Source organism: Balaenoptera musculus, chromosome 13, assembly GCF_009873245.2.
Source record: "Balaenoptera musculus isolate JJ_BM4_2016_0621 chromosome 13, mBalMus1.pri.v3, whole genome shotgun sequence".
Lineage (NCBI taxonomy): Eukaryota > Metazoa > Chordata > Mammalia > Artiodactyla > Balaenopteridae > Balaenoptera > Balaenoptera musculus.
In genome coordinates, this window is record NC_045797.1 from 30,459,028 (window position 1) to 30,476,269 (window position 17,242).

At 42.4% G+C, this 17,242-nt stretch overlaps 1 long non-coding RNA gene across 11 annotated transcripts in view; it reads left to right on the forward strand.

The window, feature by feature from the left end:
* LOC118905907 overlaps positions 1–17,242 on the forward strand; it is an 85,931-nt gene that overhangs the window by 21,648 nt on the left and 47,041 nt on the right. For 8 of the 11 annotated variants that reach the window (XR_005022367.1, XR_005022373.1, XR_005022371.1 and 5 more), the window contains exons 4-6: positions 134–198; positions 3,378–3,559; positions 14,634–14,740. This is a non-coding gene — a long non-coding RNA (uncharacterized LOC118905907). Of the gene's footprint in view, positions 1–133; positions 199–3,377; positions 3,560–5,336; positions 5,423–14,633; positions 14,741–17,242 lie in introns of all 11 variants that reach the window. The other 3 variants (XR_005022370.1, XR_005022376.1, XR_005022369.1) reach the window with 2 other exon arrangements.

Consider the following 17,242-nt stretch of genomic DNA (forward strand, 5'->3'; position numbering starts at 1 on the left):
TCCTGGCTCTGTTGATCTTTGGATTTCCCCAGCCCTTCAGTCCCTTTCAGTTTTGAAATGAAACCTACCCCAGAGGGTGAGGTCAGGTACCGAGAGGACTTTGACAGCTCACACCAGATTGTTTTCTTTCCAGAGCCGTGCAGTATGTGACTGTGCGAGGCATGAGGCGCAGCAGGCCGTGATACAGACTAATTGATGGTGAGTCAGCTGTTGGGTAAGACCTCAGCTAGGCAGCGTCATCTCTTCGGGTAACCAGGAAAACATGTAGACCAAACATGTTGTCTTTCAGGCTCAGAAAGTTGAAAGTTAAGAGCACAGTCACCAGAGGTCTACCGTGATCTCTCTGCCTTTGGTTTACTGAAGAAGGAAAGGCTTTATTTCAGTGTCTTTTCTCCTCATTCATAGAACCTTCTTTTCAGGAAGAAGCCAAGTCCCTGGCCTCTTCCTGCTGCTCCAGGAAGTTTCTAAACTTTTACACTGTGCCTCCTGGAATTGCTGCTTTGATGGGGAATGATTCCTCTAGATATCCCTAGACCACCCCCCACCATGCCCCCAACCCCTTCACAGAATGCAGCTTCCCCTCTTCCTTTTGTTGTAAATGTCGTTTCCACCATGTTATGGCACTTCACTTGGAATCTTTATAAGTGGAACTGGCTGTTTCTTCAGCTTGCCCGTACCACTTCCCCCAGTTTTGCCTGACTGCCCCTCAGCCTCATCCCCCAGCACTGCAGAGCTGCTTCCAGATCTTTCAATACTTCTTCCCCTTGGAGACTGCTGCTGGCCTGTAAGGCCACCTCATCCCTGTCCTTGAAGCTGGCATCTGTACTTACTCTCCCATATTTGTTTAGGACTTTGGTATTTGACCTCCCTTCCTGGGGTTCTGGCCCAGTCTAGGGGATCTGTGGCCAAAATTGGCCTGGGGCCAAGGATTCAGGCTAGAGCATGGAATTAGGGGGGCTTGGTGTTAACTTCTCAGACATGGGCAGATGGCAAGCCAGAAGATCTAAACATCAAGCCAGTCGGGGATGGAAGGAACAGAGAAAATTTACTATCTGAAGTAAAGGATGTCCTTTGTAGGCTCCCTCTTTTCCCACTTTTCAAAATTGAGTTATTTTTTAGAACAGTTTTAGGTTCATAGCAAAACTGAGTAGAAGGTACAGAAATGCCCATTATTTTTTGAAAAATTGATCTTTAATTTTACAGAGAATATAGTAATCTAAAAAAGTCAAAACATTGTAGATTTTTAAAAAAAATTCTTGAATGTATTTTACTTCAGATTGAAAAATGAACAGCTTCCACACTGTTCATTGCAAGATACACAGTATCTTGTACAATGCTGGTCATTTGAGGAAATGTACACACCTCAATTTCTCCTTCATGCTTTTCTTTTAGAAAGATACTGTTTACCAAAAAGAAACTTCAGCAGTACAGGAAAAACTATTTTCCCAGTAAATGTATGAGAAAACCTAAGATTCCCAACGGAATCAAGATTATCTTCCTGCTACCACTACCTTAATATAATCACATGCTTATTGGAACACTAGTATCTGCACCCTAAGAGTACATTTACTTTCAACAGTGAGGGTGATTCTTTTTTTTAAAAATAAATTTATTTATTTATTTATTTATTTTTGGCTGCGTTGGATCTTCGTTGCTGCGTGCGGGCTTTCTCTAGTTGTGGCAAGCGGGGGCTACTCTTGCGGTGCGCGGGCTTCTCGTTGCGGTGGCTTCTCTTGTTGTGGAGCACGGGCTCTAGGCGCGCGGGCTTCAGTAATTGTGGCACAGGGGCTCAGTAGTTGTGGCCTACGGGCTTTAGAGCACAGAGTCAGTAGCTGTGGCGCACGGGCTTAGTTGCTCCGCGGCATGTGGGATCTTCCCGGACCAGGGCTTGACCCGTGTCCCCTGCATTGGCAGGTGGAGTCTTAACCACTGCGCCACCAGGGAAGTCCTGAAGTTTTTTTGGTTTTTTTTGTTTTTTTTAAAGACTCACCCTCGGGACTTCCCTGGTGGCGCAGTGGTTAAGAATCCGCCTGCCAATACAGGGGACACAGGTTTGATCCCTGGTCTGGGAAGATCCTACATGCCGTGGAGCAACTAAGCCCGTGTGCCACAGCTACGGAACCTTTGCTCTAGAGCCCGCGAGCCACGACTACTGAGCCCGTGCACCTAGAGCCCGTGCTCCGCAACAAGAGAAGCCACCGCAATGAGAAGCCTGCGCACTGCAACGAAGAGTAACCCACGCTTGCCACAACTAGAGAAAGCCCGCGCGCAGCAACAAAGACCCAACGCAGCCAAATAAATTTTTAAAAAACAGAAAAAAAGCAAACAACCAAAACTTCAGTGTAGTAAGTGTAACATGGGTCTCTGCAAGTATTAAGTGTCTGAAATAGGCAGCTAATACTGGATTTAATATTATTTTATAAATAATTGTTCCCTTAGCAATAAACATAAGTCTACACATTCACAATAGTCCCAGAAAATAAATACTATGATTATGCACAGTATGTATGACAAACTAGTTCCAAACAAACCAGTTTCAGCATCTTGATAAAAATTCAGATCAAAATAAAATGTGACTCTAAAATTTAAAACATTGTCAAAATAACATCACATTTAATCTTCCACGGTTTACACAAGTATTATGAATTTCCAGTTTTGGAACACATTTTTCTGTTGTGAATTAAAATACGAACATACTGAAAACTGTTAATTTCAGAACATTGTAGATATTTTGAATACTCCTGCTCCCCGCTCCCCTGTTTCAATTATTTCTGTATTTCCAGAGGCAACCTGTTAGTGGTTTAGAATGTACCTCCCACACTCTGTGTGTGTTTGTGTACATATGTATGAACCCAGAAATTTTTTTTTTTTGGCCACACCATGCGGCATGTGGAACTTCCTCGACCAGGGGTTGAACCTGTGCCCCCTGCAGTGAAAGCGTGGAGTCTTACCACTGGACCACCCGGGAAGTCCCAGAAAATATTTAAAATGCTATTGCCATGTTTTATTTATTTACACAAATGGGGTCACATTTTATGTATCAGTTTTATATTTCTTTCTTTGATTCAGTAATGTGCCTTGACAGTATTCCATGTTGGTACATAAAGATACTTCTCGTTCTTTTTGGCTGCTGTATAATATTTCATAGACTAGATATACTGTATTTTATTTATCTGTTTTCCTATTGAGGGACATTAAGGTATTTCCAGTTTTTTGTTGCTGTTAATGATTCTTTTTGTGTTTAAAAATTTTTTTTTAAATTTTCCTTATGTATTTTTTAAAAATTTATTTGTTTATTCAACTTACTGTGTTTTAAATGTCAGCAATCTGTTCCTAGGCTTTTTTTTTTTTTTTCCTTTTCTTCCTGCTCCCCGTAGGTGATCTCAACTTCTGTGACAGCTTCAGTTACCATCTACGCATGGATGATGACCAAATCTCTCTCCAGACCAGACTATCCAACTGTTCACATGGACAGCTCCACTGGGATGTTTTGAAGACTCAGCGAAATGCAGCCTTCTGCTCTTCCCCTCTTGCTCTTCCTCCAGTGTCCTGTCACATGGTAAATAGCACCACCACCCACGCAGTTGCTGGGCCCAAGGCCTAGTAGTCATTCTAAGTCCTACCCCTTCCCTTCCCACAGCTGACAACCAGCCTATCATAGGATTTGTCCTCCCCAATATTTCTTGGATCCAGTTGCCTTTTTCTTCTTCTTCTTCTTTTTATAAATTTATTTATTTATTTTTGGCTGTGTTTGGTCTTCGTTGTTGTGCACGTGTGGGCTTTCTCTAGTTGCGGCGACTGGGGGCTACTCTTTCTTGCGGTGCGTGGGCTTCTCATTGCGGTGGCTTCTCTTGTTGCGGAGCGCGGGCTTCAGTAGTTGTGGCACGTGGGCTCAGTAGTTATGGCTCTCGGGCTCTAGAGCACAGGCTCAGTAGTTGTGGTGCACGGGCTTAGTTGCCCCGCAGCATGTGTGATCTTCCCGGACTAGGGCTCGAACCATGTCCCCTGCGTTGGTAGGCGGATTCCGTGCCACCAGGGAAGTCCCCAGTTGCTTTCTTCTTCATTGCCACTATCCTCTACCTTAGTTTCCTAATTTATAAGATACAGTATTTGTGAGGTTTAAATGAATTAATATATAAAAAATGCTGAGAACAGTGGATCGGCAGCTAGTATGTGCTATGTGAGTATTAGCTATTACCATCATCCTTGTTCCTGTGCCCTTCTTCCTCTTCTTTCCCTTAGTCTACATAATCCACTCTCATCTCTGTCTCCAGTCTTAATCTTATTCTCCCCTACCTCCATTCTGTTCTCTACATTGTAGCCAGAGTGATCTTTATAAAATGTAAGAATGATCATGATCTAACTCCTCTGCTTAAAAAAGCTTCAGTGATCTTACTATTGGGCTTTTGCATGTGTGTATTGTTAACCCCGCTTAGAATGCTTTTTCCCTTGGTCTTTGAATGGCTGGTTCCTTTTTATTTAGAGACCTACTTTTAAATGTCATCTCCTCAGAGAGGCTTTCCCCTGACCACCTAATGATTATAAAGTAGCCACCCATATACATACTTTCTAGCACATCACCTATTTTAGTTCTTTGCATAGCACTTATCAATAAGTGATATTTTTCTAGTTTAGTCACATACTTGTTTATAGTCTCCTCCAATTAGAACGGAAATTCTGTGAGAACAGGGATATTGTCTGTTTCATTTACTGTTATAAATAAAACATAGGACAGTGCCTAGCATATTGTAAGCACTCAGTGAATACTTGTTAAGTGAATGATAAAACAGCTTCATATCTTATAAGACCCTTCTTGGTCTCTCCAGCAGCATCTGCCCCAGTATTCTCTCTACCTTGACCTCCCCAGCTCATCTCATCTCTTCAGATATGCTTTCTTGCTGCAGGGCCTTTACATACGCTGTTTCTTCTGCCTAGAACATGCTTCCTTAAATGCTCTGCCACTGCTTGGGTATCTCCTATTGATCCTTCAAGTTTCATCTTAGGTGTAACTTCACCTGACTAGCCTTCTTAATCTTACAGCTACGCGTGCATTGCCTTTAACTATCATACATGTTGGGATTATTTAATTGTCTTTCTCCTTCATTAAACTGTAAGTTCTATCAGACAAAGGCCTATGTCTTGCTCACCGTGTATTCTTAGTCCTAGCTGCTGTGGGATAGAAGGATCCCTTGAGGTGTAGGTGGTGGGCAGGAGGGATGGAGTACTAGGGATATCACCTGAGGGCTAAGAAGGTGTGCCTTAGAATGTCAGGGGGAGGTCTAGACATTTCACCTGGCTCATTGTTATTCTCCTTATTCCACCTTTGGTGATTCCAGTGTTTGCCAGGATGAACCAACTAACATACTTGGGATGAACCATCTAACATGCTTGTCTCTCTCCAGGACATCTTCATAAAATAAGGGTAAGCCTGGCAGGGGACTTGGCCATGAAGGGGGCCTGAGTGCCTAGGATCAAGGTTGAGGATCTGGATAGGCAGATTATTTATTCCGAGTGGCTCGTGGCAGAATAACTGAGTGGAGTGCAGTCCTAAGCAAGGAAGGAAGCAAAAGACCGCAGGGATAAGGTGAGGGAAAGATGAAACAGGAAGCTAAATCATTAGGTCAAAAACCTAGAGAACCAGGATAGTGGGTGGAGTGTAAGAAGGGACAGAGCAAGCAGTTCAGGATTAAGGCCATAAATAATCTTTGGGATTACTAAAATCATCTTTTAGCTGTCTTATTTCTTTAGTGTGGAACCAGCTTTTGGATTATAGGAACAATCAGGTATTTGACATATAAGGGTTTGAGCTAAATTTTGTATTGCTTTGTATTTTATGTGGTATTTAAAGTCAAATCCCCAGAAATCCTACCTTACCTCCCCCAATACCCCAATTTAATTTCTGCTCTGAATAGCCTCCCTTCCCTCCTTTTAAATATACTAGGTTCAACTTGCTCATATTTTTAAAAAGTCTCCTGTACAGAGGCCTGTAGCAGTCTTGGTGCTCCCTTCAGGTAGGCTGAGGATATTCCCTTCAGGTAGGGTAGGCACTCCTTCAGGTTACCTCCTCCTACCAAACTAGGCATAGGAGCTAGCCTCAGAAGTTCAGGACTCCCTGCCTAACCTGAATTTGTGGAATTTCTCTCTCAATTTTGGGGAGGGACATGGGAGTGTAGAATATAGGTTGGGACTCTCTTGGTGAGGCGTAGTAAGGAGTAGTGGAAGACTGGCTGGGTATGCATGGATGGTAGGATCTGAAGGTTGAAGGCAATGGGCTTCAAGGTTTCTGACCTGGAATTGTCCTAGAGTTTATGGCAGCATTAGGGGGCTCTGATGTGCCAAGCGGAGAATCTTGGTGAGTAGGGCTGGTCATTACCCCTTAGAGGTGTTCTGTATGTTTTTCTACTTAGCCTGGCGCTCTTCTACAGACTGACCAGTAGCTGGCATCGTGGTGGATGCTGAAGGGGAATCATTGGGATAGAAACAGTACTTACTGAGGAGGAGTGTCATTCTCTTTTTGATTGTTGGATGGAGTGATTGTGTGCACATACTGGGCAGTCTAAGGCCCGGTCACCTGGCCTGTGTGAGGTGAAGCATCTGCACTCCCTTCCTAGTGCTCCACTGGGGAAACCAACCTAAGGCAGCCAGAGATCATGGCCATTGTTAGTGATTTCCCCAGGAGTGCTCTCTGTCTTTGATTCCTCTGCTCTCTAATCCCCATGCTCTGATGTCCTGCCTTCTATTTTCCGCTTTGGGGGACCTTCAAATTTCATAATCCCTTCTGACTTATTTTTCTAGTTTATTTCATGCCCAGCTTGACTCTTGGTTCTATGTAGTCCCCTAATTTTGACGTTGCCATTCACCCTCAAGTGAGGGCCTTCCTCCATTAGCCCTATTCCTGGAGCTATGGTTTTGAAGCGTTAATACATCAGAATTATCCATGGGGGCAAGTATTGAGGGGCTGGCTACTTATTTAAAATGCAGATTCCTGGTCTTTACTCCTGCTCTCCTGACTGAGTAGGTATGGGTGGTAACCAGGAATCTGCATTTTGATTGGCCTCCAGGGGACTCTCACACCAGTCATCATCTGCAGACCATATTTGAAGAAACTCTGACTTAGAGGACTGTGTTGACCCCTGCTCCCCTAGAGGGGAAGGAAAGGGGTTTTTTTTGTTTTTTAATAATTTATTTATTTTTGGCTGCGTTGGGTCTTCGTTGGTGTGCACGGGCTTTCTCTAGTTGCGGCGAGTGGGGACTACTCTTCGTTGCGGTGCACATGCTTATTGTGGTGGCTTCTCCTGTTGCGGAGCATGGGCTCTAGGCTCACGGGCTTCAGTAGTTGTGGCACGCGGGCTCAGTAGTCGAGGCACAGGGGCTTAGTTGCTCCGCAGCATGTGGGATCTTCCCAGACCAGGGCTCGAACCCATGTCTCCTGCATTGGCGGGCAGATTCTTTTTTTTTTTTTTACACACACTGTTATTTATTCTTATTTATTTATTTATTTTTATTATTTATTATTTTTGGCTGTGTTGGGTCTTCGTTTCCGTGCAAGGGCTTTCTCCAGTTGCGGCGAGCGGGGGCCACTCTTCATCGTGGTGCGCGGGCCTCTCACTGTCGCGGCCTCTCCCGTTGCGGAGCACAGGCTGCAGACGCGCAGGCTCAGTAGTTGTGGCTCACGGGGCTAGCCACTCCCTGGCATGTGGGATCTTCCCGGACCGGGGCACGAACCCGTGTCCCGGCAGGCAGATTCTTAACCACTGCGCCACCAGGGAAGCCGCAAGGAAAGGGTTTTGAACCCTTTACTTGGATCCTAAGGTCCCAGGAACCTTAATCTGTCACCTGTCTTCCAGTGGGGACAGTGGATAACTGTCCCTATGTACTGACACCTCATCTTCTCGTTGCCATAGTAGGCAAAGATCCCAGATGAGGTAGAGGGCCTTAATGATTCCCCCTGGCAGGTCAGTAGTTCTGGAGTATACTGTGGACTTTGACTTTGGACTCAGAAAGCAGGCTAGAACATAGACTTTGAAGGCTGCCAATTGCACTTCAGATTTGCCTCTGGGATGCCTCTTTTTCTGTACACGGTGACCCTGCCCTAAAGTAGGCTGTCTTTTGGTCTCCAAGCTGTCGTCACTCCCTATTGCAGCTGTCCTCTAAACAACTTCCACTATCCTTCTATAAAACAACCCAGCCTTGTCTCTCTCCTTTTCACATCCTCTCTTGTATTCCTGTTACCTATACAATCAAGTCCAAGTGTCTCAGGTTGGAATAAGCAGTCTTGCACAATTTGACCCAAATCGTGGCCTACAAGGCCTAGCAAGATCTGGCCCCTGCCTGTATTTTAAGTCTCGTTTCAAGCCCCTCTCCTCCTTATCTCCGGCATGCACCCTCACCTGCTTGCAGTTCTTTCAGTTCTCTGGCTTCAGGGACTTGGCCTAGAATACTCTCTACCCTGCTCTTCACTTCATTAATTATCACTTGCCTTTAAGTTTCAGTTGAGCGTTATCTTGTTTTGGAGGTCTTTTCTGGCCTCTCCATACAAAGCAACACGATGTTATTACCTTAGCACCTGTTTGTTTCCGTTAGACGACTTAATGCTTTTTACTGGTTTATCTTTCCCTCTTACTAGAGTATAAGCTCCATGAGGGCAGGGACCTTCTTGCTCATGGTTTTGTCTTCAGTGCCTAGTGCATAGAGGTACTCAATAAGGATTTGTTGACTAAATTGCCTTTCACCTTCTTGTCAGTAAGTGTGTTGGTGCTTTGTGGCTCTGCAGAACTCTCACCCTTTGTGCATGTGTTACCTCTGCCAGAGCACCCTTTCTCTCATTGACTGGTCAGATTCCTTCTTGTCCTTTACCACTTCTCTAAGCAATTCTTTGACTTCCCCAGGCAGTGCTAGTTCAATAGAGATAGCACTTTGGTCCTCTTGAATGGACTTTTCACCCTGTGTGGCGATCTTCCCTGTGCAAGAGATAGATGGTATTGCCCTTGGTTTACAGATGACAAGCCAGAGGCTCTGGGAGATGGATTAACTTGGAAATGGCAGAAACGGGATTCAAACCCTGATTCAGAGGGTCTGTAGAGCCCTCACTCATTCTATTTCACTGTGCTTTCTCTAAAAGAAACCAAATAGCAGACCCAGAGACACTGGGTGAAAGAGGTGGGGTGGGGGTTTTTTTTGTTTTTTTTTAAAGTTTTATTTATTTATTTATGGCTGTGTTGGGTCTTCGTTTCTGTGCCAGGGCTTTTTCTAGTTGCGGCAAGTGGGGGCCACTCTTCATCGTGGTGCGCGGGCCTCTCACTGTCGCGGCCTCTCTTGTTGCGGAGCACAGGCTCCAGACACGCAGGCTCAGTAATTGTGGCTCATGGGCCTAGTTGCTCCGCGGCATGGAGGATCTTCCCAGACCAGGGCTCGAACCCGTGTCCCCTGCATTGGCGGGCAGATTCTCAACCACTGCGCCACCAGGGAAGCCCGAAAGAGGTGTTTTTAAAAAAAATTTCTTAAATAATGGAAGTGTGTGTGTGTGTATGTGTGTGTGTGTGTGTATTTTTAATTTTCTCAGAGTTAAACACAGTAAAGGGTAGACAGTAGTTCCTCCTTATCTGAGGTTTTGCTTTCAACAGTTTCAATTACTTGAGGTCTGAAAATATTAAATGGAAAATTCCAGGAATAAACAATTCATAAGTTTTAAATTGCACACTGTTCTGAGCAGTGTGATGAAATCTTGTGCCATCCTGCTCCTTGCCATCCAGGACGTGAATCATCCTTTGTTCAGCATACCCATGCTGTGTATGCTATAGGAAGACACAGTATATATAGGGTTCAGTACTATCCATGGTTCCAGGATTCGGAACGTATCCCACATGGATAAGGGAGGACGGCTGTACTATTGACAAACCATTTATAAGGATGATGGAGTAAAGGGTGACCATAATATTCAGAGGATGGTGTGTATTTCATGTATTCCCTTGATCATACTGTTGGTGACTCCTTGTGACAATGACAAGTCAACATACAACCTAGTAGAAATGAGCCAAGGTGAAACACTATTAAATTCAAACTAAAGCGAATGTCAGTCATCATTTATAGTTGCTTGGAGGTATTATGAAGAGTAAAATCTGAACATTTTTGTTGAGGGGGAAAAATGTGCAAAATCAGTGTGCAAAGCCTTTAACACATTTTGCTTAAAAATACATCTTACTATATTGATAAGGGACTAGTTGAGTAAATTATGGTGGATAGCACCATATTAATACAGCAGTTAAAAAGAATGAGACAGGTGCACCCACCCTCACACACACACATTCACACAGTGATATAGAACAATCTCTAAGATCTATTGTTAAGAGAGAACTAAAGCAAGCAAAATAGAGTTTGTGGCATGCTAGTATTCGTATTTGAATGAAAAAAGGGGAGGACTCTATATACTTGTTATACCCAGACTACCCCTGGAGGTTCGTTTTTGTGGTTTTTTTTGATATCTTTTTGTGTTGCTGAAATTTTTTTTTAACCCATGTGTGCATTACCTTTTTAAAAAATTCTGATAAAAAACATAAAATTTACTGTCTTAACCATTTTTAAGTTCACAGTTCAGTCGTATTAAGTATATTCATATTGTTGTCCAACAGATCACCAGAACTTTTTCATCTTGGACAGCTGAAACTCTTATACCCATTAAACAACAATTCCTCATTTTTCCTTCCCCTTCGCCCCTGGTAACCACCCTTCTACTTTCTGTTTCTAGGAATTTGACTGTTTTAGATACCTCATATAAGTAGAATCATATACTATTTGTCTTCTTGTGTCTAGCTTATTTCACTTAGCAGAAAGTCCTTGAGGTTTTTGTATGTAGTACCATGTGACAGCACTTCCTCCTCTTTTAGGCTAAATAATATTTCATTTTTTGTTTGTACCACATTTTGTTTATATATGTTCATCTCTCAATATATTGCCCTTTATAATTTTTTTTAAAAAGTACTTTGCTTCACCCTGTGAACCTGAAGAGTTGAATGTAAACGTTGTGTGTGTATGGGGCAACAGGAACATGGGTTGGGGGCAGGTTAAATGGTATCTCCCTAAACTTTACAGCAAAGAGATTGGTTTTTTTCTAGTGAATGATTCCCAACTTTATGTATTGGATTTTTGTATTTGAGATTTTTCTTGAAGTGAAACACATTTCTACTAAGAATAGAACAAAAAAAGGGGAGATTGTGTTGAAATTGAAGATACCTATGTGTACCGTGTGTCTAACATCATTTATCCCTCCATTTGTGTTACTAGCACCACTCTTGCACTAGAAATCTTAGAGCCCCTCCCCCTTTATTGAAGTATAGTTGATTTACAATATTATATTAGTTTCAGGTTTATAGCAAAGTGATTCAGTATTTTTGCAGATTATACTCCATTGTAAGATAACCATTGTAAGATAATGGCTATAATTCCCTGTGCTATGCAATATATCCTTGTTGCTTATCTATTTTATACATGGTAGTTTGTATCTGTATCTGTAATACCTAATTTGTCCCTCTCCTCTTTGGTAATCACTAGTTTGTCTTCTGTATCTGTGAGTCTGTTTCAGTTTTACGTATACATTGGAGTCCCCCTTTTCAATAACATGTTTCCTGTGTGTTAATTTTGTCTTCCTAAACAGAGTAAATTCTTGAGGGCAGGAGGCATGTCTTATGATTATATCCTATAGTGATAAGCATAATAGAAGTTACTCAGTAACTACATATTCAAGAAAGACAAGAGAGAAGTGGATAAAGAGAGAAAGAGACTCCTCTGCCGAAGAGATGATTGCTTTGGTTTTTCTCTGATTCACCTTGTACTCTTCCCTAGTGAAGAATTTCTTCCACTTGCAGACTAAGGACATTGGAGGATTTGTGTCTGTGTGTGTGTGTGTGTGTGTGTGTCTGTGTGTGATGTTCCCTGCTGCAAGCCCAGGAGAGAGAGCAGAAGCTGGAATGGGGCCTTGAGGCTGTGGCCTGAGAGTATGCAGTGAGACTTCTGTGTTGTAGCCTCAAGGGAAGTCTTAGATTTCTACCCTCTACCTAATTTCAAGCTTGGGTATTCAGCTGTCAGCAGGGCAGCTGGACCTGTGTGTGCCTTAGGTGTCTTAAATTCAGTAGCACATAATAGGAATGTTTGATAAAAGTAATTTGTCAATTTTGGTGTAAGTATATGAAAGCACTTAACACAAGGCCTGGCATATAGTAGGTATCCAAGAGGTGACAGAGAGTGTTTGAGAAATATTTTGAAATAGTCAAATCTTTCCCTAGGTCCCCTACCTCTATTTGTGTGCCTCCACTGCTACCCTCAGGCTACAGAAATAGGGAATAGCAACATGGATTCCACCTTTATGAAGTTGCCAATTTCTTGTGTGTGGCTTTATGCTCAAGCAAGAAGTGTATTCTGCTCCCACATATCTGAGAGCAAATATATCTGGATCTAGGGATATACTCGAAACTGCGTCGCAGCTGAAAATGTTCCAGTGTACACTAGCATGGCTGGTCACTTTGGGCAACTTTCTTGGTAGGGACCTAGCCTGAGAATCTTAGTGGGGAAATCTGAATCTCTAGGGTAGTCATGTATAGCCAGGACAGCTTGTTGGGTGCAGGCATGGAGGAAGGGATAAGGTAAGGGGCAAAAAGGGCTCAGCTCTGTGTCATTTTCTGCTCAAAGGAAGATGTAGGCACTCGTGTACCAGGGGTACTGTTCTGGCCTGCTGTGGCTTGTCACCTCCCTGTGAATGAGTCAGTCTTGCTCCTGGCTGCCCTGTAAGGCATTTGGGGTTTAGTAGGAGATATAATAGGGAATCTAAATCAGATAGCTTTGCTTCATATCTTATAGATCTGCAGGGGGGAAATATGCCTCCCAGGATGTTTCCCATGTGCTGCAATAAGAGGAATCCCATCCAGATCTGTGGGGGTGTCCCTCCATCCGTCTTATGTCCACTCAGCTTATCTTGATCTTAAGCTTTTATCCCTTTCACCCTGTCACTGTCCTGGCTTCTGGGAAGAGCAAGGAAAAGGGTGAGGGAGGATGGGCAGAGTTAAAGAACTTGTGGCGTATGAGGATTTGCTGCCGTTAAATCCTTTCTGGAACAAAGTGTAGATGTGGAGAGGAGGATGAGTGAGCAGGTAGGAGAACAAACACATGCTGCCTGTACTACTTATCTGGCACTCAGCCTGGACCCTTGCTTGGTATTATCAGTCTCTTTCTGTGTTGTTTCTCTCTCCCATGTAAAGCATAAGCATGTATACACATGTAATTTCATATCAATGGACCCATAACTTAATGCTGTTTTTTTAAAAATAAATTTATTTATTTTATTTATTTTTGGCTGCGTTGGGTCTTTGTTGCTGCGCGCAGACTTTCTCTAGTTGCGGCAAGCGGGGTCTACTGTTCGTTGTGGTGCGCAGGCTTCTCATTGCGGTGGCTCCTCTTGTTGCAGAGCACGGGCTCTAGGAGTGCAGGCTTCAGTAGTTATGGCGCGCAGGCTCAGTAGTTGTGGTGCACGGGCTTAGTTGTTCCGTGGCATGTGGGATCTTCCTGGACCAGGGCTCAAACCTGTGTCCCCTGCATTGGCAGGCGGATTCTTAACTGCTGCGCCACCAGGGAAGCCCTGGTTTTTTTCTTTAATACTGTTTTGTAATCTTTTTTCACCTTTTTTCCCAGCTTCATTGAGATATAATTGACGTGTAACATTGTGTAAGTTTAAGGTGTACAGTGTGATGATTTGATATATATATATATATATATATATATATATTGTTAACTGATTACCACAATGTGGTTAACACATCCATTACCTCACATAATTACCTATTTTTTGCGTGTAGTGAGAATCCGTTTTCATTGGATTATGTGTTATAGACATCTTTTCAGTAAATACAGAATTAATTGCTGAATTATATTTCCATGTGTGGATATACCATAATTTTATTCGCTTAGTATATAATACAATGCATTTTATTATCTTAGTATATAATCTGTTTATCTCATCTCTAATCAATGGTGCCTTCCCCGACCCTCTTACTTGAAGTTGTGACAACCTTCCTTTCCTATCTTCCTTCTCTCCTTTACTTTTCTTTATAGCATTTAGCCCCACATGCCATACTACATATTTTTTTATTTGTTTATTGCCTAACACGCTTCATTAGAATGTAGGCTCCGTGAAAATAGGGATTTTAACATTTATTTATTTATTTATTTATTTATTTACTCTGCTTCTCTGTAACTAGAGCTTAGTACCAGTTCCTGGTACATAGGTGGTGCTCAATAAATATTTGTTGAATGAATGAATTTGTTGGATTTTTGGTGTGCCTGTTGAGGTTTTTATTTGTAATATATTTGTCATTATGTACACTCTATAGTAAATACCTTGGTAAATAATCTTTATACACTTGTCTATGTATCTCCTTAGGATAAGTTTCAAGAAATGGAATGGCTGAGATAAAGGATATATGCACAGTTAGAATGTTGATTCATGGAGCCAAACTACCCTTAAGAATGTTAACTTAAAAAAAAAAAAAAAAGAATGTTAACTTATACCAACAGTGCATGAGATTGCCTGTTTCTCCATATCATCAGTAACACTGGCTTGTGTGTTTTTTGTGTTCCTCATCTGACAGGTGAAACATTGTCTTGTCACTGTATAACATGGTAGTTGAGAATGTGACTCTGGAGCTAGCCTGATGGGACCTGAATTCTGACTCAGCCACTTACTATGTGACCTTGGGTACGTCATTTAACTTCTCTGTACCTCAGTTTCATCTTTGGTAAAGTAAGGATAATGATAGCACCTATTTCATGAGAAATAAATCAGTTAATCCAAGTAAAATGCTTCGAATAGTAACTCAGACATGGCACTTAATTATGATTTAATTTACATCATATTTAATCATTAAATATGATTTAATTTACATTTCTTTGAATATTAAAGATTAAACATCTTTTCAAATGTATTTTGGACAGACGTATATATTTTTTGAATCACTTATTCGTGTCATGTCCTTTGCACATTCTCCCAGTAATATTTTCTTAATAATTTGTAAGAGCTAAAGTGTTGACTGTTGTCTATAGTGCAGAATTGTTCCCAGTTTGTCATTTGTTTTTCACCTTTGTTTATGCAATTTTTTATCTGTCTGCAAGTTTGACATTTTTAAGTAGTCAAGATAATCTTTTACGTTATAGTTTTTGCTACTAGTTCAATGTTTAGAAAAGGCATGCTTCCCTACCTCAAAATTATAAAAATAGTTACTCATTCTTGTTGAGTACTTTGTGTGGGTGTGTATTTTTAAATCTTTAAATCTTTGATTCATCTGGAATTTATTTTGATATGAAGATAGCAGTTGAGATCTGGTTCTATTTCTTTTTAGTAGTGTCCCAAACCCCTTTATTGAAGGAGCAAGCGCAGGAGCCTTTAATCCCTTCTCCCCTCCCCTAATTTGAAAGTAAGCTATCCTCGCTATAGCAAGTAGCAAATCTCCATTTTAGAGAATGAATTTAATCTTTGGACTCAGTCAGTAGTCATTCATTTGTTAAACTGTGGGATGAATATGCTGTGTAAAGCAGTTTGGGATCAGAACTCACAGTTGATTCTAAGTGATGAGGCTGCTGGGCTCACTGGTGCAGCTTCTCTCCTGGCTCTGGAAGCTCCTCCTAAGTGGGTCCTAATTTGAGGACTTCTTTGATGGGGCCATTGTTAGTTTGGAATGATAAGTTCTCTGTTGTTCAAAAAACAAATGATGTGACTGTAGCAGATATTTCCTCACTCCAGCCTAGGTGTATTGATAGGGTATTGGTAGAGGGGGTGTTGAATGGTAATAAACCCATTGTGTTCTAGCTCTGTCCTCATCTTTTCTTTCTGGAACTCTAGTCCCACCCAGTTTTTTGCCTCTGACTCAAGATGGAGGGAGGATGATTCTTACACAACAGAGCATCCACATGTTTCATGGCAGCTACTATCTGCCAGAGATAATGAAGAAAGGTAGCTAACTCACACATGGCGTATAGTATCTACCAGGAACTGTTCTAAGGATCTTACATATATAAACTCTTTATGTGGTAGGTGCTCTGTACTGGGTTGCATAGTGTCCCCTAAAAATTCACATCCACCTAGAATCTATGAATGTGATCTTATTTGGAAATAGGGCCTTTGTAAGATATAATCAAATTATGATGAAGTCATAACTTGATTGGGCCCTAATCCAATGCCTGGTGTTCTTATAAGAAGAGGGAGACACTCACAGAGGAAGGATGACCATGTAGAGATGGAGGCAGAGATAGGAGATATGCTGCCATATGCAAAGAATGGCAGGGATTACTGGCAACCACCAGAAGCTGGAAGAGGCAAGGAAGGGTTCTTTCCTAGAGCTTTCAGAGGGAGCATAGCCCTGCTGACACCTTTATTTTGGAATTCTAGCTTCCAGAACTGTGAGAGAGTAAATTTCTGTTGTTTAAAGCCACCTAGTTTGTAGTGTTTGCTACAGCAACCCTAGGAAACCAGTGCATGCTATTATTATCATCTCTGTTTTCAGATAAGGAAACTGAGGCCCAGAGAGGTCAAATACTTGGAAATCTCTTTAGGCCACTGCTCTGCTGGCTGGGCACTCACTCTGAAGCTCTTGCTATTATTCTTATCAGCTCTTCACCTTTACCACAGCCTTCCCACTTCTGGTAGTGCTGAGGCTGGGCTGCTCAAATAGCTCCTTTCTCCAACACAGCAGGCTGCAGCATTTCCCCATCCTTGCCCACTTTACACCCTAAAGCAGAAATGCCTCTCAGGAGGCTTCTGGCTGTAGCCTGATCATTTCAGCAGGTCTCTTCCTGACCCCACCCCTCCAGGTGAAATCAGGCCTTTTTTTTTCATTCCCTTGTAATGTCAGAAGTGTCAGTGACAATTCAGGGGAGGGTCATCAAGTTTCTTCTGGCGACTGTTTTTATGCTTCCCATTTTTGGCCCACTATATTTCCTGGAATTCCTGTCAGTAGACAGCTCAAGTCTTGTTTTCCTTTGGAGATTTCAGGATCTCACACATAGCCCACATGGCACATATCACAGTTCATGGCTGTGAGCAGAGAAGGAGCAGCTTCATGGTAACACTGGCTGTGAGGGCCCTGGTCACTTGTTCTTGATTAACTCAACCCACAGCAGTGGCTCTCTCCCCTGCCAAAAAGAATGGGAGGATAAGGGTATTTTATTTGACCCAGCTCATCTCCCTGAACAGCACCTTGTCTGC